Consider the following 21,107-nt stretch of genomic DNA (forward strand, 5'->3'; position numbering starts at 1 on the left):
AATTTGGATGAGTTTGAAAATTTTTCGATAGATTCCAAAGAGGATGGATCTGATGATCATGAAGATATCATAAATCCTACTCCTAGGAATGTGGTTGCTTTAGAACAACACTTTGATCGGCATGATGCCACAAAGTTGAAAGAGGAAAATAAAATGGATCTAGGCGAATACATCGAGATAAACATTGGTACTCCTGGGGATCCAAAGATTGTTAAAATTGGTAAGGGTACTAGTGTTGAGGAAAGAAAAAAGTTAACCAATTTACTTCGTGAATATCAGGATGTTTTAGCATTTTCTTATGATGAGTTGAAAGGTTATAGGGAGGATTTCATGGAACACACTATCCCTTTGAAAGATGAAAATGCTAAACCCTTTCGTCAAAAGCTTAGGCAGATTAATCCTAAGTTAGCCCCTTTGGTTCAAAAGGAACTTTCAAAGATACTTGCAGCAGGAGTTATCGCTCAAACGAGGCATTCAACATGGTGTTCCAACCTGGTGATTGTTAGGAAAAAGAACGGTACGATAAGACTTTGTGTCGATTTTCGAAACCTTAATCTAGCATGTAAGAAAGATAATTACCCTTTGCCAAACATGGAGACTCTGTTGCAAAGAGTAACCGGTTCTGGAATGATGTCATTGCTAGATGGTTTTTCTGGGTATAATCAAGTATGGGTTAAAAAAGAGGATCGTCACAAAACCACATTCACCACACCATGGGGTACTTTCAAATACATTAGAATGCCGTTTGGATTAACCAATGTTGGGGCTACTTTTCAAAGGGCTATGGATTATGCCTTCAAGGGGTTAATTGGGAAATTTATTGAAATTTACCAAGATGATCTTACTGTTTTTTCTAAGGATGGTATCAGTCATATAAATCATCTTAGGCAAGTTTTTGATAGATGTAGAGAGTACGGGATTTCTTTGAACCCAGCTAAGTCTGTTTTTGGAGTAACTGAAGGGAAGTTACTTGGTCACATCATTTCAGGGATGGAATCAAGATTGATCCCGAAAGAGTTGAGGCAATCCAAAAGATTCCTCTTCCCCATAATCTTAAATTCCTTCAGTGTTTCCTTGGAAAAACAAACTTTCTTAGAAGGTTTATTCCAAATTACGCAGAAATAGCTAAGCCTATTCAGAGTCTTCTGAAGAAAGATGTAAGATTTGTTTGGCAAGAAGACAGCAAAAGGGCTTTTCAGGAAATCAAAGGTGCTATTGCAAAAGCCCCTGTTTTAGTTAGTCCTGATTACTCTAAGGATTTCATGATTTTCTCTTTCGCTTCTGAAGATACCATCACTGGCGTCTTATTGCAGAAAAATAAAGATGGTCACGAGCAGCCTATTGCTTTCATGAGTAGAGCGCTTCAAAATTCTGAATTAAAATACAATACCATGGAAAAGCAAGCCTATGCCTTAGTCAAATCTCTTAAGCATTTCAAGACTTATGTGGGTTATTCCAAAATCATTGCTTTTGTCCCACATTCTGCTGTTAAAAATATATTAACTCAAACCGATTGCTTAGGGACTCACACTAGGTGGGTTACTAAATACAAGAATATGATTTAGAGATCAGACCCACCAAGAGTCAAAGGCCAAGGCTTGGCTCAAATGTTGACCGAAGGTAATTAAAAGGCTCTTGGTTTGATTTGTCTTAACGATCTATCTTCGCCTGAGTTGCAAAGATTAGGAGAGTATGAGTGGTACAAGGACATTATTTATTACTTGTTAAATCTTACATGTCCTAACCATTTAGTCGCTCATAAGAGAAGGGCTCTTAGATTACAAGCCACTAAGTATTGCCTTATGAAGGATGGCCTTGGATGGAGAAATCCTGAGGGCATAGTACTTAGATGTGTTGATGAAATTGAGTCCAAGAAATTAGTTTTTGAGTTTCATTCAGGATTTTGTGGTGGTCATTACGCTGCTAGAACTACTGCCCACAAAATTCTGAGAGCTGGTTATTATTGGCCTTCAATTTTTTCTGATGTGCATAAGTTTGTTAGAAGTTGTCAAGCTTGTCAATTGTTCACTAGGAAACAGAAGCTTGTTGCCCTACCCTTACAACATGTCGTTGTGGAAGCACCTTTTCAGCATTGGGGTCTGGACTTCATCGGGAAGTTTCATGAAAATTCTAGCAATGGCTACTCATGGATTTTGACTACTACTGATTATTTCACTAAATGGGTTGAAGTCATCCCTGCTAAGAATGCGACTGAAAAGGTCATTATGGATTTCATTGAAAATAATATCATTACTAGATTTGGTGTCCTGGCTAAGATCACTACCAATAATGCCAAGGCTTTTAGTTCTTCAGAATTTTCGTCTTTTTGTTTCAATTATGGCATTATCTTATCTCATTCATCAAATTACTATCCTCAGGGTAATGGTCTTGCTGAATCAAGTAATAAAAATCTCATAACCATTATCAAGAAGATAGTAGGAGATAATAAAAGATCTTGGGATAGCAAAATCAAGTATGCTTTATGGGCAGATTGGATCACTAAAAAGAAAGCTACTGGTAAATCTCCCTTTGAATTGGTTTATGGCTTGTATGTAACCTTACCTGTGCACCTGAAATTGCCAGTTTATCATCTCCTTCAACATTTTTCTACTAATAAAGATGTTGTTCAAAATAGAATTGATCAAATTGTGGAGTTGGATGAAGCTCCTAGGACAGCCTTTGATAATCTATGTAAAAGTCAATCTAACATCAAGAAAAGCTTTGATAAATTGTCTCGATCTAGATCTTTGCAAGTTGGAGACATGGTACTTCTTTGGGATCGCAAGAATGAAAAACCAGGAAAACATAAGAAGTTCGACAGTTTGTGTCTGAGACCGTACATCATCCGAGACAGTGCCGGACCAAACTCATTCCACTTCAGCAGATTGGATGGCGACCCACTTGATTTACCTGCAAATGGCCAAATGCTCAAGCTATTCTTCAAAGATGACATCTGATGCCATAGGGCATCCTTTGTATTATATTTCTAACCCTACACCTTGTTATTTCAACATTTTATTTCTGTTTTAGGATTAGATTTACTTTCCATGTTATTAGATAGTTTATAAATGAAGAGCTTATATCTTTTAGGTGCTTAATGTTATATGATGATTTTTGGATGGACACTACTTATGGTTTGTTGTGTGTTGCATGGATGCAGATTCTGGATTCTCACATTCCTACAGTGCAGCAACGTGTCCCCAAGTAGAGCCAAATGTTGACCACAACGTGTCAACGACCCATAGTAGTACACCCCCTTTTTTCGCAAAAGGGATAGCGCATGATCAACGTGTTCGTGCCGTTCGAATATCATCATCAGCCTAATCATGTTATTTTGTAAACTCAATCTGAATGTGTAAATTGTAAATGATCTTAGCAGATCTGTGTCATGTATGTAAATTGCCTAGGTAAACCTAATTTATTAGTGATGATCTACGTTCCAAAAGGTTTTTGTCTCACCGACCCATGGTCAACAGAGTTTTCCTTCAGCCTAACCCCAAAGCCAGAATGGATTTTGTCATTAGAATCTTAGGGGAGTCCTAGTGTGCTAGGTCGAGTCCATGTAAAAGTGATTTGGAAATAATCCTAAATATTTGGTTAGATTATTTTATTACAAATTGCTTAATCTGCTAAGATTATGATTGTGTCACAAAACTAGGTAGTCTATGAGGGTCTATGTCAAATGGGCTTTCCCCCTTGAGATGTAAAAATGTAAAAATCGTGATGTAAAATGTCTTGAGGGTTAGAAAATAATTAATCCCCTCATAGGTCCTAGGTCCTAGGTAAAATTCCCAAAGGCTAAGTTCGAGGGTGTAACAAAATTAAAAATTAAAAATTAAAAAAAATAATAATAATAATAAGTGAAAGTTTTGAGGAAATAAATGCAAAAATTTAATTTTTTAATGTATTAAAATGCATTTAATTTAAAAGATGTGAAATTTCCTCAACATTTAAAAATTCGACGGATGAGATTAAAAGAGATTTTGATCCTCATCGACAATCGAGATTATTTTGACATGGATCACTCGAACTAACCATTGGAAAATTTATCTTTAAATAGGGTGTGAGGGGTCATATGAGATCATTCAATCTGTGAGTCTTGTGCCAAAGAAAGCTCTCTTGTAATCTTTTTCATGTGCAATAAAGAAAGACTTTGGGGTTGAAATCTTGTTGGTGTTACTCTTCTCGAAATGTTGTAAGATGTTCTATTTTTTTGCATAAATTTAATTTCAGCCATTGACGATAGCTTGATGAAGAGTGATTTTAAACATAGGTATCTTGTTTAGTCACTAGGGTTTGAATGGTAGTTAAATTTCTTAATATGATGGCAGGTATCTCCATTAGATCTGGATTTTAGTATCGTTTTCTCCCTCTTTGTTAATGGTTGAAGTAAGTTGTGCAGGAAAATCTTGATTTCGAAGATCAATGTGCGTTTGGGGAAGTTCTTGGCTGGACCAATCAACTCCCGAGAAGCACTTTCTGAAGAGCCCAGCTAGTTTTGATCCTGGGCTTATCACTTGAATTTTTCTTGTGAATGCATGAAGGGTTTTCTGAAGCATCTCATAGTAAATTTAAAATTATGAAAATATTTTTGTGGCATATTGACAAATCTGGCTATTTAAGAGCCTGCAGCCTGTGAATAATTATTTAGCTACGGTTTTTAAGGTTTCATTATTATTTTGTTTCTGGGCATTTTGCTTTTATCATTGCAAGTACAAATTTTGAAAATTCTTCAAGGTTTCCATCAGGCAATCTGAAGCAGGAAGGATTTAAAAATTTTGGACTACCGGTCTGTTATCTCCGATTTCAATTTCTCTGCTGCCCAAGGTCGATTTTTCCTAATAGGAAATCTCAAAATTTTTATGCTGTCCAGATCTGCAAACCCTTCCGCTGCTCCTGCCTGTGTCTAATCCATCTGCTGCTCGTTCCTCCTCCTTCACGCAGCTTCATCATTGCCATCTCCTTTCCGCCTACAAACCCTTCTCTTCGGCGCCCCCCTCCTCATCAACACATTGCTGCCATTGCTCCTTTTCTCAGCTCCCCATCTCTACGCTGCAGCCTTCTCCCTCACTGCCTCCTCGACGCGTCCACTACCATTCCTCGAACTCCATTCAACCATAGAACCCACGCAATCATCCACTACTCTTTACCACACCTCTGCAGCTATCATCCTGTCCCTACACAACTCGATCCTGCCATTCCTCCATAGTCGTTCGCTCCGTCTGCCCACGTATTCCATTCCTGCGCTGCGTTACTCCCTCTGGTATCCTCAACTACTCCCTTCACCATCGAGTCGTCGTACTGTTCCTCCTTCTGCCGTCAAACATCCGAACCTGCAAAAACAAACATACATCGACACTTTTTTTTATGTGTTAGTATTATTTAGGTTAGGGTTAGCGTAATTTTCATTTTAGTTGCATATATTCAGATTTCAGTATTTTGAAAATTTTAATTAGAATTTAGATTTTATTTTATTTTTATATAGTTTAGAATTTAATTACCTTTGTTAAGGTTTCGATTTCATTTAGATAGATTTTAGTTTAGATTATTATTTTAGTTTTAGAATTAGATATATTTGATTTTAGCTTTGATATAAAGAAAAACAAACAAACAAAAAAGAGTTAGACTATTCTTTTTTTATTTAGATTTGAGTTTTATTTTGTTTCAAAGAAAATCATTTAACAAAAAAAAAAAAAACCTTTTAAATAAAAACATTTTTGATTTCATTTCATTTAAATACAAAATTTTTTTCTTTTAAATACAAAAAAAAAAAAAATATATAATATATATATATATATATATAAGGCATTAAAAGTTAATTTTAGGGTTTGATTTATTTTTTTTCTTTAGAATTTCATCTAATCTATAAAGGAAAAAAAATCGATTTATTTTGGTCACATTTAGTCTTAGCGTATCTCCCTAAGAATTGTCACATTTATGATTTTGGTATATTTTGTGCTAAGGCTAAGCTTTGAAAGAAAAGATTTTTATGTTAAGAGTGCTTAAATTTTTCAGCTGGAGTTTAACTATTGGAAAACGATAAATTTTTTCAAGTCTGGAATTCCAAGCATAATCATTTTTTTTGTGGATACTTAGCTTTTAAATTTCGTAATTGTTTCAAGTATTTAAGCTTTAGAAATTTAATTGCTAGAACATTGTTAAAGCATGGTGCATTTATTGAATATCTTGCATCTGGTGAAATTAATCATTGCTTGGACTAATTGATGATAAATGTTTGTTAGCCGAGGAATTACAAATTTCATATTTCTGTAGCAGTTGATAATCATTAACTCCATAAGGCACTGGTCTTAAGTATTTAAAGATCTAATCAAGTTTTAAAATCAATCAAGTGCTTGTTTCCCTCGTTGTGTCTCCCAAGCCAACTGATTACCAATTGGTCTTCTTTTATCCCATAGGGTCTACCCCCCTTAGCCTAGGGAGATAGCTTAAACGGAGAGATCGGGGATCAGGGTGACAGCCCCCGGTCTGACCGTTGTCACGGTGCCTAGACACTCTATGCAACAACAGATCCCAATCCGAATTCAAAAAAAATTCTAATGTCCCTCTCTTCAGATTTGTAGTCCACTTCAGGAGTTGAGATTATAACGCAAGACTAAAACAACAAATATACAAAGGAACCCAACCAGATCCTGCAAAGGAAGCTAAGTGAACCATTGAGAAACAAATATGCATAAGCCTTACCTCAGATGCTCAACGTTTTCCTCGGGGCCGAGTAGAAATTTTGAACAATCTCATCCAAAAGACACGTCAAAAGAAATCTTCTAACTCTGTCAAGTTGCTTCATTGGTTTCCTTAGGAGGTCGAAAAATTTCAAAGAGGTATTCACACAAGATAATATATTAAAAATGTTATGTCTTGAGGGTAGATTAAGTTTCTTTTATAGGTGATTTCTTAGGATAGAAGGGGCTTCAAAAATAGTCGTTGGAGGGCTTTTAGAAGTCTAAATACTCTTGAATTTTTTACTAAAGACCCTCATGGCTTATTGCTTCAAATTTCAATCTTTGAAACCTTTCACAAATAGTCTGTTTGCCCTATTTGTCATAAAGTATATTATTTTAATATTAGATGAGGAATCTTATATTATGATATTTGTGTATGTGTTTTGAATGATGGATTTGGGAAGGGCTCCTTGAAGGTAACCATTGGAGGATTTTTATTATTATTTAAATATTTAGATTTTAATTCCTTAGGACCCAAGCATTATCCCTTGTACAGTGAAAACCAAAGGTCAAAGCCCCTCATAAGTTCAAGTTATTACTTGAGGTCTTTATGAAATATTTTAACCACACCTAAGATGGAGAAACCCTTCTTCCTTGACTTAGATAAGTGTTGGCCTATGGTAGGGTGCCATGTCACCATGCATGGGGTTTTAGCCCAGAAATTAGGGTCATCAATTTCAAACTTGAATATCTCTCAAACCAGAAGGCCTCGCAGGGCATGCCACATACCACTGGAAACATATTAACGAGGAGAATCCAGTGATGAGGATATCCAAGACAAACTCAATGATATGCCACTTCAAAAACCTTCGACAAGTTTGGGGTATATCCACTGACCAGGTAACCCAAGCCTAGAAACTTAGGATTTCCAGCCATCCAACAGTGGAGCTTCCAATTTGATGTAATCCAGACATATATAAGAAGCGTTCATTAACAATCGTTGACATCAATGATATGTGTTTATTGAGAGTCAAACCACAGGGTTGACATCAATGACAACGCGATCCAACATTTTCAATAGGATGGTTACCATGCAGAGATGGACTCTATTGATGCATTCCTTAAAGTGGACAGATGTAAATGGGACTAGGGTTTTTTTCTATTCATAAGAGATCCTATCTATGACATAGACACCGAGGGATATCAAGTTACGATGTTTTGACAACGTGATCAAACAAGTCATTCCATAGAACATCCATATCAGGGATACAAAGATCCATTTGACAAGGAAGATCTCAATCTGGTGGTAGTGGGCAAGTTGCAACATCTTCAGATCCAAACATGCTTCGGAAGCTTCCAACATCCTTTTCCGAAACAGCTAATTCTACGTGATCGTTTTCGATATATTTTTGAATTTTCTTATCATTTTTGTGTGCATGTGATTAGGGGCAGCCAAGAAGGACAACAATCACCTTGCAAGTTCCAGTTCGAGCCGCCATCCAAGCCTTCCTTGCCTACCAATTTAACAAACAATAATGAGTGGGCTTATGTTTACAATGAGAAATATCATTATATCAACTTGATCGACCAATGGATTGAAGCAGCTCATAGTAGCAGAGAAAAACCTTGGTGCTTCTTCAACTTTCTTTCATGTGATGTAAATTTACTTGCAAAGTTTGTCGAAGCCATGAACAAATTTCCAACATAAATTTGTTGCAGATTGGACATTTCACTAGTTTGAGTAGCTACAAAGCATAAACGTAAAATCCATGGTAAGGATGAATTCCTATGTTGGTTACAATGGTTATATGATTTTACTTAACATGTTACATTCTCTTAGATTAGAGTAGGATAGGAAAAATAAGCTCTTTAGCATGAACATTAGATTAGTTTAAATAGTTTGCCTTCATTCATCCTAGTATGGCACAAATTTTCCTTTTGTGATTTCTATGTCGTTGATGTGATTTTATTTCTATGATTTAGTTTCCTAGTTATAATATATACAATTAGTTAGATGTTATTTCAATTTGCTAGAATAGTTTTCATTTAATTTTGATTTTGTTACTATGTAGGGAGGGATAGGATTTTGGTTTGATTCTCTCGTAGGGTATTGATATCTTAATGTTGAGCTTTCAAGTGATAGGTGACAGATTTTGAGGTTCTCACATCATCTTGGGTAGAGCATGTGTCCCACAATTGGAGCCAGTGGTTACCATCAGTTGGGCCATGTAAAACTTTCAGACACATAATTTATCACCATTGTAAGCCCAAGGTCACAAGTCAAATCCTTGTAAAAAAACCATGTGAGCCCATGTATTAGGCATCCCAAACCTGGTGTCTTGTCGTTCGAGTCTGTATTCATTACAATTGGCCAGACCATGCCTCATCCCTTGAGAGCTTCATCTTGGCAGTCTCATCCTTAAACAAATTAGAGGACCTTGGGAGGTTTTTCATGAGGACTCATGGTTCTATGGGAGCCTTCTCTTTGTAGGGATGATCACCAGAGTATGGGCCAGTCCAACCCCCATCAAAGTGCACCTATGTCACTTCCACATGGTTAGGGTCTATCGAGTTTATAGGTGACATTGGCTTTGGTGCAGCATTTATCAGTACAACACTTAAAGCATAGCAGTCTCTTCAACAATTCTCATGTTTCCAGAGGCAGTTCACGGTCCCCAATGCAAAGTGGTCCCAGTGGTAAAAAACTCAACTTAATCTCAGAAGGAAGAGCTCAAAGAGACAAAGACATGCCACATAGCATTTTTCAAATCTGGGCAGCAATTGAAGAGTTATGGCTGGTCAAAGTTGGTCAATAGCAAAGCACATGGCTTTTCTGGGCATATCTCTTAGGGCATCCCACTATTTTGGGCATGCATCACATCCAAGGTGATTTGCTCAACGAGAGGAACAAAACCCACGTTGCAGAAAAATTTTAGCTTGTGTGGTTTTGGAAATTTTCAAATTTGACCATGTTTGATCTGAAATGGGGGTTTGACATCTTGTCATAATTACAAGAACCTCCCACTCCAAAACTTAACAAATAATGATCTAGCTTAGGTTGACAAATGCGGAATTAAGTACTTGCAATAGATGTATGTCTTTGTTTTAACTGTTTAAGTGCTTATTTGTTCATGCTGGTATTAAACACATATAACAGTAAATGCAACAAATAGACAATCACACATAACAGCAATATAATCAACAAATAGACAATCACACATAACAGCAATATAATCTAGGAGTTCACCCTGATATCATGGGCTACGTCTCCTTGAGCTCTTGTCAACTTGACTTGGCTCTTTGGGATTATGGTAAAGCTTCTTTTACAAGTTCCACACTCAACTCCAAAGGTTTCTGACTAAACCAATGGGCTTAGAATACCATCTATATCCCTGGTTGTCCTCACTCTGCAAACAAATCTAAGCTTCCTTGGACTTGATTCCTTCAATTAGTACACTGAGCTGACTTGAGCTTCTGGATGGCACTAACTCCCTCAGAATTCTTCAACTGTCTCTGGAACTCCTTCTTCTGTCTTCAGCACACATCAGACACCAACAACAGACTTGATCATTTGATCATTTGCTGCCTAAAACTTACTTCATGGCTTCTTGGCCCTTAGAAGTCTTCAGATGCTTCTGAAAATCCCTGCAATGGATTCAGAAAGCTCATTACAGTCAGAATTGATTGTTGGATCACTGAGAATGAGCTCTGGTAGCTCCTGCAACTGCCTCCAACCTCTGGTGGCTCTGAACTCCAGAATCAATCTTCTTGGATGGAATTCTCCATGAAGATGACTTCTTCAGCTTCTATGGATCATTCCATCAGCTTCAGAAGGCTCTATTTAGTCTAGCGAGCCTCTTGTTTCACTCTCTTTAAGTTTCTCTAACTCTCGAGCTCTGCCTCTGTCTCTCTGGACTCTCCGGACTCTCCCTGTAAAACTACTCTATGAGTGCTTTTATGTGGTATCTCCACCAATATTGGCAACCGCACCTGACTTCAACTAAACTTAGCAAATCCGCTAAACTTTAGCCACTCCGCCAGGCTGACCGTCAGAGGTAACTGTTGCCATAACCGTTGGGCACGTTCATGAAGGATAAGTCCTTATCGTGTGTATATCTGGCGGTTAGGGATAATCCTCCATAGAGCTTGCGATCGGGTTAACTCTCAATTGTCGATCTATCCCCGTCCATCCAATGGCTGTCGCGTCATTCGCTAGCCAACTTGCCCGGACGCTCTCCGTCGTTGATGTGACCCTGCTCAATCCAACGAACATCGCTCAATTTCACGTAGATTTCATGCACGAACGATATCTCACCGAGGGCGCGCGAGAAAAGCAGTTTTGCTCTACTACGTGTCAACCGCTGAGTGGAATCGCGTGCTCTTGGTAAATTACCACTTCCAGCCTTTCACTCGCGCGATATACTGTTTACCGCTTGGCCGATACTGCCCACGTGCTTAATTCGGATTTTAAAGAAAAGGCACTTTACAAAGGTTTTAGTGCCTTACGCCAATATTAACCTTTTTAACGTTAATACACATAAAGGAAGCTTAATAAAGGTTTTATTGCTTAAAGCCAATATTAACCTTTTAACCTTTGTTCTTGACTGCGGTTAAGGTTCTGGATCAATTTCTGATCACTCCTCCCCATTGAGAATCTTTTGGACCCCAAAAGACTGATATACTGATCTAAACAGTAGATGAGAATACGACACCCTCTTCTTTCAGTCTCCATACACTTGTCTTACATGGCAAGTGCCTCTGAACCAAAAATCTGAAGGTAGTCAACACTTTCCTTCCGGGATGCGCTTGTCCTCCTGTTAAACTGTCTTCCTTGAATTCATGCAGAACTCCTGCTAAGAAGGTTACAGAAGGTAGTTTGAACCTCTTTTCCTTGATCGTTGATCCAAGGTGGCTCAAAGAAATGTGAGATTACTTCTTCTTAACAGAAATTTACATTTGTACCAATTACAGTATGTTTTTCTGACATATTGTCAAAAACAACATAAACTCTTGCTTCATCAAAGAAACAAATTTCACATCATGTGAATCATCATCATGTCTTCACATCTTGTATACAAATGATCGACTGTATAACAAGCCGACAAAAAACATGCCTTTACAAACAATTGACCCTTCAAGTCAAGCATGTACAAAAAGAACTTAATGATTCTTTTTCAAAGATGAAACACTTCATCATTATCTCCCTTTTACAATCTTGGAGACAAAATCAACTTTTCCGAGTCAACATGACATTACATGCATGTTTAACACAAAGCAATCAACCATCAAGTTAATTACACATACATGTTTAAATACGAGGAAATCATCAACATCCTTGTGTTCAATCATGTATTCCATCCTTCAACTTTCTCTTAAGCACACTATACTTACAAAACTGAAATGAATATAATTTTGCTGCAATAAAGTGAGTGTGCCACTCAACTTTTCCATTCACCTTATTGGTAAAACCTTACAACTTGCATCTCATTAGCAAAGAAATGCATCAAATCAAAAGACATGCAACCTTTAATTGGATAAGAACTCTAACCATTTCTTACCAATCCATTTCAAAGGTGCTTCCTTTGTCTGCACATTGACTTCAACATGTGAATCATTCTGCGGCACATCAATTATGGAAACTTCCTTTCCAATCTTGCCATTCTCTCTTTCCACCTTCTTCAAATTTCGTGGAGACATTGTTGGATTCAGAGTCCAACACTTTTCAGCAATATGTCCTTGCTTATGGCAATAAGTGCAACGCATGTGCATCTTCTTAACAGCATGATTTGCCTTGTCCAATGGACCTTTGGCTTCCTGTCTCCTTTCCTTCAATAGTTTCCTGTATGTGGCCATTCTCTTCCAACATCTAGAAACACTATGGTTATCCAAACCACAAAAGGAACATGCAATTCTTTTCCCATGCTTATATGGAAATTTATCATGCTTTACATAATCAAAAGGAATATGATTGAAATCAAATCTATACTTTTCTCTATCACCTTTGTTACCTTCATGAGGAGGTGAATCGAATGAAGAAGTGGCTCCCTTTGGAACACCATCAATCTCTTCAATGCTTTTAGAGCTTTCACAACTCTCTGGTTCAAGTACCTGCTTATGAACACCTTCTTCCTGCAAAGTATGTTTCAAACTATTGCATTTCCCAAGAATACAATCTTTACACTCTTGAGGTAGAAGACTTGACATGAAACTCCTTTTAGGAACTGTTTCATTTGCCTTCATGGCTGCTTTGGAACTTTCTCCATCAGCTTGTCCATAGCCAAGACCCAAATACTTAGGCCTTTCCTCAACCATTATTGGCTCAACAATGCCTTGTGCATGTTTGCCCAATCCTTTTCCTTCATAGCCCATTTTTGACATCAACTTGGACCCTATGTCTCTCGTATGTTTTTCAAAAGAACCGATACAAACATTCTTAGAGGAAATTGAAGACAAACTAGAATTGTTTACCTCTTCTTCAAGCTGATACTTGACTAAGGCTTCTTGAAATCATCTTTGTGCCTAATCCGAGCTCTTGTAGTGACACCAAAATATCTTTGAAATCCAAGCCCTGTAATCCGAACTTCTCACTATAAATGGCACCGAAACTTCATCTGAGATTGCACCAAAACTTCCTCTCTGTCATCCGAACTTCATTTCAAAGATAATTTGAGCTTCTGTGATTGCATTGAGATCCTCCTTGTACCTTGTCTGAGCTCCTGTAGTGACACCGAAACTTCTTCTGAAATTCTTATGCAAATTTTCTGTGTGTGTTATGCGAAGTCCTCATCCTTGTATATATAGTTGTTGACAACTTGAATTGAGCCAACATCAATATATGAAGAGGTGTGTCTTTAGGCTGACATGATATTATTTGAGGTAGGCCAACTTGATGAGGATTCTTTCAACAGCGAGGAGACTTTGACTTGATGGAGGAGTCTTCACAAATTGACTTTGACAATAACCTAAAGCCTACAATGGAGGCTTGACCTATATATTTGACCCAAGCATGAAATCCATGCTTTAACAAGTCAATTAAAATAATAATAAAATTCCTTTTTCTTTCTTTTGATGAATATATTACATTTTGACTTCAAGTACAATTATGAAGACCGAAGCTAGTTACATTCTTCAATATGAAGTGCATTGAGTTACATGTTTCTCCAGCCCTTGGCCTCCAAGTTCACAGACTGTGAGGGAATCACACCCTTGTTTGGTTCCAAGCCTTGATCTAACAAAAAACTTATGCAGGAGGCTTTGCAAAAATTTAAAATATATATATATATATTATTGCCATCTTCAAATTTATTTACTTGTGCTATAAAGCTTAACACACTAATGAGAGCAGGTTTTATTTTGTAAATATTGTAAATATTTGTAATTTTTTTTCCAATAATCCATTTTATTTTTGCATAGCTATTGGGGTTTTGGGGGTTTTTTGTATATATTGGATTATGGGCTCCCTATTTCTCATTATTGGAGGTACATTGGCTCAAGAGTTTGAAGAGATTTTATTTTTAGGAAGCCATTAGCCTCACCTAGCCGATTCAGTTAGGGTTTGAGAGGCTTTTAGCCCATTTGGAGGGGTCATCCAGCCTTTCTATCCAAATCGTTCAACAGAGGAAGGTTGATCTAGGCCCTAGAGGGTAATAAGATCTAGCCTTTCCAGGTCACATTTTCTCAACGTCTAACCTATGAAAGGAGGGCCGCAGCTATTGGAGGATTTCATCATTTTTGGGGGTTATTTTATCTTGTTGCAGGGGCGTCATAGCTGATTTGGGTTAGTTGTAGGTCTTGTAAAGCCTTATTTCCTTGGCCACAGCACTTTTAGGGCCTTTTTCCCTTTGTGGCAGGTCTTTGAGGCCTCCCTCTTGTGAGTCGCAGCCCTGAAGGGGCTTTCTTCCCTTGCAGCAGCCCCTCTGTGAGTGTTTAATGGGCAGTCGCAGGCTTCTAGGGCCTTTTCCTTGAAAGCCGCAGCCCTAGGATGGCTTGTAGCCTTCTACCTTAGTCACAGCCCTTATTGGGCATTTTCTCCTTACCGCAGGCCTGTTTGACCTTGTTCCCTTTAGCCACAGTCATTTCTTGGCATATTTCTGAGTTTGGCACCTAGTTTTGGTACTAATGATTGTGGTTGCAGGCCTATGGTAAGCTTTGAAAGGGTTTGAGTTGATTTCCATAATTAGTTTTGCCATTGATCCATTGTGTTTTCAAGCTAATACTTGGTTTTGCAGACTTGTCCTTGGTTGAGGAGGGCATCTCAAGGCCTTGAAGTTTCACTAATCTACCAAAGAGTCGTAGAAGCCCTAGTTTCAAATCATAAGAGGGTTGATCTATAATTTTCAAGCTAACATTTTGTTGCAGGTAGTTGAAAAGGCCTAACTCAATAAGGGAAGCTCATCTATCCATCCACAAGGCCTTTTGGCCTAAGGGTTTGCTTTCTTGCCCTTTCTTCCCCTCTCTGCTCTTTATAATCAGATCTGAAGTGTCTTTATAACAGTGGCATTAATATGATATAATCACATAAAACAAGCTCTAAAGGATTTTCACATAATCCTAAGAACATTGGACACTTAACATAAAAGGCTAATCAATTTATATGCTCTCAATCATTGATGTGCCAAGTGAAATTGGAAGTCTGATATAAGTGAAAATAGATCTGATATATGTTCATTAAAGTCTAATATACAAGGTTGCAGCAGTAAGAAATCATTTTGCTAAGGCTTGACACTCATAAGAACTCATATCTAAGTGATCCTAAGCTAGTGGTGAATTGTTAAAGTGATTGCTTGTATAAGAAATTGTTTATTTTCAAAGTGGTAATCTCATTGGAAAATCATTGTTGGCAATCTCATCTCTAAGATAATTGTGTTTCAATTGGTCATCATAAGCATTGGTAACTTAATTGGCATAATCATTGTGGTGGATGTTATCACTCTCTCTTTGTTGCTAATTGATCATGTTATTGAGCTCATAGCATCTCTTGTCATTTGTTTCATTTGTTGGATCGCTAAATATTTGGATGTCATTGGCGAGCATTGAATCATTGGAGTAATCCAAAGTGTTTTCCTTTGAACGATCTTGTGATTTCAAGTTCCTCCTGCTAATTGCATATTGCTATAGGTGTTTGGAAATAAATAAATATTGTTGCGGAACCTTGCTTGATATTGCTCTTGGGATTGCCATTCTTCATTGATAATATTGTCTCTCAAGTGAAATCAATTGGCATTATAATAATCTTTCACTAATTGTGCTCTGTCTAATCTTCACCTTGCTTCATTTGAGATAGTTGTCAGTTTACTTGTTAAGTGCTTCATCTAAATTTCTCTCGTATTGAATATCATTTTGAACTGAATTGAATTGGAGTACTTAATATAATTCATTATCTCATTGAAGGCTTCATTCATATCTTGCATTTCATTCTACGACTAGAAGTGCATATTTAAAATATATCTCCAAGCATAAGCTTGGTTGTAAGAATATAGGACCACCTTTATCACCCAGTGTATGAAGTTTAGAGCCTCATTTGTGGTTAAATCAGGTGACCTTGCAGTTCTCTTGCGGGCAATCCCTTGTAGGAACGGAGGCACTTGGGTGGTTAGAACTCCACGGGAGGTATCGTTAATGAGGCCTTAGCCTCCTTCCTTTGGACTTCTCTCTACAACCTACATTCGAGACTAACTTCAAAACAGTTGAGAGAAAGGATTCACCTAGAATAGGCATTCTAACTAAAATTTACCAAGAGCCTGCATCTCACTTAGTTTTAGGTGTTGCATCTCATATAGGATAGTTTTCATCTTAGCAGCAATTGTTCATCTGATAACTTGGAATTTAATCTACATTGTGCAAGTAAATTGACTCCTAAGGCACTGGTCTCTAATTGATAATCTCAATAAATCTAATCTAGTTGTGCTAAATAATTAAACTTGCCAATCATCCTTAACCAAGTTGCTAGGTCATTCAGTTGTGTCTCCTGAACTCATCATCTCATCCATAGGGACTACCCCCCTTAGCCTGCTTTAGGGAGAGAACTTAAACAAAGAGGGCCAGGATCAGAGTGACAACCCCTGCCCTGAGCATTGTCACATTCTCATGTACACTTTGGGTGACAACAGTTCCCTTTTATCAAATTAGAAGTAGTTTATTACTGACTCAATTCCATAGATTTTTATGCTAATTATTTTTAGTATATGCTAATTTTTTGCACATCTCTTCAAATTTTTAATCAGTTGATTTTTGACTTGCCTTTTCACAATCTTGTGAGCACATTTGAAGGTTGCTGACGGTCCTCTTCCAGCTCTCTTGACACTGATTTAGATGACCGTGAAGACTGCCCTCTTTGACTGTCCTTTTGGCAGACTTCTTGGGCAGCGAGTACCATTTTATTGACAGTCCTTTTGGGCTGAGTTTGGGGAGAGACTTTAACTGTCCCAACCTCGTTGATCTGTGTACAACCTTGGCATGCTACTCTGCTGATTTTTTGGGGGCATCTTTGGACAAGAAAGAGGCAGCATTTGACATGACTATTGAAGACCAAAACACAAGTTTCAAAAAAGCCACCAAATCTTCAACATTTTAGTCCTCCTTGAGACTTTTGCCTCCACTGGAAATCCTTCAAGGATTTCCCCTATGTAACAATTTGGTTGTAACACCCCCCATTGGTTATAAGAGAGTTTTAAGTAACTTTTTGTAATTTTTGTTTTCTAACTCTTGTATCCCTCTTCAAGAGGAGATCATTTGTAGCATTTACCTTTCTCAATTACTTTATAACTTGTACCATTTTGGAAATAGTGTCATTTCCCCTTTGAGGGAATCACTTGTCAACTCTTTCAAAAGATCACTTTCTATCCCTCATTCATGTAAGGTGGACCTAATTAAGAATCATTTTCTTCTAGGGAGCTAGGGATTTTTCCCTAGGCATCCCATCCCTTCCCCTTCTCCAGAAGGTGTCTCCATGCGTTGCTTGAGTGTTTCCATTTTGGTTTTGATTTCTTAACTAAAGTAGATTAGATTAATACATAGTGTATCTAAGTTCTCACAAATTTCGTTCCATGCAATTTACTTTAATGTGTTTATCTTATTCATGCAACATCTCCATTTGAATAAGTTTCATTTGCTTAGATCAATTTGCTAATTCCATTTGCACTTCTATTTTTCATGCAATTGTGTCTTTCTTGCAATTTGTGGACTTATTTGCTCTTGCAACTTTCTTACAATTTCATTGATATAATTAATCAATTCTCATTAAGTTGCTTTGCCTTTTTTTTTTTTTTTGATAAGTAAGAGACGAACCTTCTATTAATCTGATCAAATTACATAATATACAGAGTGCCCCAGACAGCAGGGGCGGCAAAAAACCAGGGACCGAAGCTCAAAGAGGTTCCTACAAACAGCTCAAAGTGGTTCCTCCTGCATCCACTAGACAGACCCGAAGGCAACAATAAAAAGTCCACGAAACCGAATCCTCGCCGTTGAATACATAACCCCGATCCAACGGCCAACAATCAAAGGGACCCACAATCGTGCAACAAGCATAACCAATCCCAGCCATTGAAAGCAAAGTCCCGAACCAACGACCAGCGGGGATATCGCACAGACGAGAAGCACGGAGGTTAACCGCGCGATGAGAGCGGTTTTCTCTCACCTCTTGTTGCCACGTGTTACCCCCTGAGTGGAATCGCATGCATCTTCCACAATACCAGATACCAGCCATGTCCCACGCGATATACCACATAAGGTTTTGGGGTTTTGTGTTCATGGTTTCGCGGAAAGCCCGGGGCCCATACAAGGACCCACAATGGACCCTACTGCCCCTTGCACACGGACCCAACCGCAACTCTAAACTGGGTCCAATAAACAGCAACAGGTCCGGAACTCTAAGGCAACAAGCACGACCCATCTCAGTCGTTGAATACATAATCCCGATCCAACGGTCATCGGGGATATCGCACGAACGAGAAGCGCGGAGGTTAACCACGCAATGAAAGCAGTTTTCTCTCACCTCTCGATGCCACGTGTTACCCACTGAGTGGAATCGCATGCACCTACCAAAATACCAGATACCATCTGAGTCCCGCGCGAAATACCACTTATGGTATTGAGATCGTGGTTTCGCGAAAAAGCCAGAACATTCCCGTAGACCTTGTTGAGCCTTCCGCCTGGAGTCGCCAACAGAAACCCGCTGAGCCAAATACACCCAGGCAGTCCATTCTGCGTCATTGCCCGACTTGAAACCTTCATCATTCATCCAAAAGTTAACAAAATTGTGGAGAGCAACCATATCCCAAAATCGTAGACAAATTAGGTGATATCATCCTCACTCCTATCTCCCGAATCCCTTCGATCAGCACTGTTCATCCATAAATCCCAATCTTTGGTTGCCAGGATGAAACAGTCCTCTCGCAGTTTCCCTTCAGGTAACAACTCCCATGCATGCCGAGAATCCCTGTCCTTATTGGCCACACCTTCGTTGGCCAACCAATCTGCAAGCATATTTGCCTTCCTTCTAACATGAACAAATCTAATTGTTTTAAGGGTCTGCAAGTGAGAGTGGATACGATGAAAAATCTGCAGTAGCTTCCAGTGCTTCGACACTTTATCTGGCGAAGTTCCATTGTGAATCTTCTTGGCTGCTCTGATGATTAAATCCGAATCTGCTTCAATGATAACATTCTGTAAATTTGCCTCCACCAAGATTTCCAAGCATTGATCTAAAGCCAGAAGTTCAGCCATGTTATTGGTACCCTTTTCCAAGTGGCCATGGAAGATGTATTTTGTGTGCCCCTGAGCATCTCTTATAGCACCCCCAAAGCCAGCTTCCCCCGGATTGCCCTTAGAAGCTCCATCAATGTTTACTTTGAAGAAGCCCTGAGGAGGGGGCTGCCATCTATTGGCCCCTGTGCTAATTGTTCTCACTTCCTTCCTTATTCCTTGAGGATTGATGGATTGAAGACCCAAATTAAGAATAATAATCTCCTCGTGAGGCAGAGGAGGATTCGTGGGAATTGACCTCAAAAGGCTCTTAACTGTTTCTTTAAGCTGTATTAGAATTTGATTGATTATATGCTGGGGTTCGCTAGCTTTATTTGTGAAGATCCGCCTGTTGTGTTCTTTCCAAACATTCCAGATAACAAAGCCTGGTACTAGCATCCAAGCTTTGTTGATGATCTCATTCTCTGAGAAGTTCTTCCTCCAGTTTTTCAGAGTGTTGGATATGCTAAGATTGTCCCTGTCGGTTTGTCAGAAGCTTGATGCCACCCAGTCCCATACCTTAGCAGAAAAAGAGCAGAGGTTGAGCAGGTGTTCAATCGTTTCCTCATGTGAGCCACATAGGTGACATTTGGAAGGGCCAATGAAACCTTTCTTTAGGAGGTTTTCCCAAGTTAGGATCTTCCTTTGATGCACAAGCTAGATAAATAGCTTTATTTTCATCCAGTGAGGAGTTTGCCAAAGTTCCTTCCAGACTTTATCAGCATTTACAAAGTTGAATCCTGTGATTGCTTGTTTTGCCTCTTTGAGGTTAAAGTTACCTTCGTTATTCTTCCCCCATCTTAATTGGTCATGTGAGGAGGAAACCAGAATCCATTTGTGCTTTAAGTCCATAGTGAGAGCCTCTGCCATGGCCTTCAAAGGATTCTCATCATTGTAACTTAGTTCCTTCCACTTCCTCCATTTTTCATTGTTCCTTCCCTGGTCCCAGAAATCTTTTACCAATAATAGGCCTTTGCTATCTGTGTCTCTCTTGAGGGCTGCCAGGTCAATCTTGTTGAGGATGGGTTCCTGTTGCCAACTGTCCTCCCAGAATCGAGCTCGGTCCCCTGCTCGGATTTCCCAAAAACAATGTTGTTGAACAAGGCTTTTGTTCTCCCAAGCAAGGTTCCATATGTGTGATCCTCTGATTTGTCCTGTCATTCTAATAAGATCCTTTTCCTGCCAGTGCTTGGCATACTTTTGTTTCCAAAGCTTGGCCCAGGGGGCATTCGGCTCCTTGATCCATTGCCACCAAAGCTTAGCTCCCGAAACTTTATTGAGAGTTTCCAAATCATGCAGCCCAAAAGCCATGGTATGCAGCCCCAAGCCACCATGGCTTTTGGGCTTGCAGATCTTGTCCCAGGCAACTAAGGCCCACTTTTTTTTCTCTTCCCCTCTACCCCATAGAAAGTCCCTTTGAATGTTCCTTATCTGCTGCTTAATACCTTGAGGAGCAGGGATAGCTACAAACATGAAAATGGGAATGGCTTGCAAGACCGCCTGTGTGAGCACAAGTCGCCCTGCTAAGTTTAAAGATCTACATGTCCATTTTCTGATTTTGCCCTGAAGTTTATTTAAAATTGGTGCCCATAAATTCTTGCTGACAGGTTTATCAGTAAGAGGAATACCAAGATATTTGGAAGGCAACTGATCCCTTTGAAAACCCAGAATTCTGGTAATGTT

At 38.7% G+C, this 21,107-nt stretch overlaps 1 protein-coding gene across 1 annotated transcript in view; it reads right to left on the minus strand.

Annotated features, from left to right (window-relative positions):
- PSD1 (phosphatidylserine decarboxylase 1) overlaps positions 1-21,107 on the minus strand; it is a 380,407-nt gene that overhangs the window by 281,969 nt on the left and 77,331 nt on the right. The window lies entirely within an intron of this gene.

The sequence above is a fragment of the Pinus tabuliformis genome, chromosome 6, assembly GCF_031772625.1.
Source record: "Pinus tabuliformis cultivar Carrire ecotype Pingquan chromosome 6, CPIR1, whole genome shotgun sequence".
Taxonomy (NCBI): Eukaryota; Viridiplantae; Streptophyta; class Pinopsida; order Pinales; family Pinaceae; genus Pinus; species Pinus tabuliformis.